This window comes from Cystoisospora suis (genome assembly GCF_002600585.1).
Source record: "Cystoisospora suis strain Wien I chromosome Unknown contig_1200, whole genome shotgun sequence".
NCBI classification, from domain to species: Eukaryota; Apicomplexa; class Conoidasida; order Eucoccidiorida; family Sarcocystidae; genus Cystoisospora; species Cystoisospora suis.
This window is the reverse complement of record NW_027154001.1, coordinates 512-1,085: the sequence shown is the minus strand read 5'-3', so window position 1 is coordinate 1,085 and position 574 is coordinate 512. Positions and strand designations below refer to the sequence as shown.

Sequence of the window (574 nt, the reverse complement as noted above, 5' to 3'; positions counted from 1 at the left end):
TGTATGTATACATATGTAGATAGAGGTATGTATATTCATAGATATGTAGATGTATGTAAACCGGAAGTAGGAGCAAGAAGAGGCGCTATATCCGAGGTAGCGACAAGATAAATTTCCAGAGGGTCATGCCTATGATCTCTAGATGTCTCAAAATCGACTCCAAGCTTTTCTTATCAAAGAAGAAGACTTCTTGATACGAAATCCTGAAGTATAAGAGCAGAGGGATGGCAGAAGAAGAAGAAGGGAGGAAGTGGGGCTAGTCTTTCTTTTGTGTGAGGGTTGGTGTATGTACACCCGGTGGAATAGGAGCTGTATGCCTCACCGCTGCGAAACAAGAGTGCTTTACATGGAGTTTACGTGTTTCTTTTAGGGCTTTATTCGTTTATAAGCCGATCTTCTTTTGTGTGAAGAACGTTGTGAAGATACCTTTGCCGTCACACGTACATCCCAGTTCTTTCTTGTTCTTTCCTGACCGCACCTCCATCCTCTCTCTCTTCTTCTCTTGTCATTTCTTTCAAAATGTTTTCCTATCACTAGATTCTCTCATACACCTCACAGCTCCTGTATACTCTTG

General features: G+C 41.8%; 1 protein-coding gene across 1 annotated transcript in view; it reads left to right on the top strand.

Annotated features, from left to right (window-relative positions):
* CSUI_002817 (wd g-beta repeat-containing protein) overlaps positions 1–574 on the top strand; it is a gene marked incomplete at its 3' end in the record, with an annotated part of 3,850 nt that overhangs the window by 2,765 nt on the left and 511 nt on the right. The window lies entirely within an intron of this gene.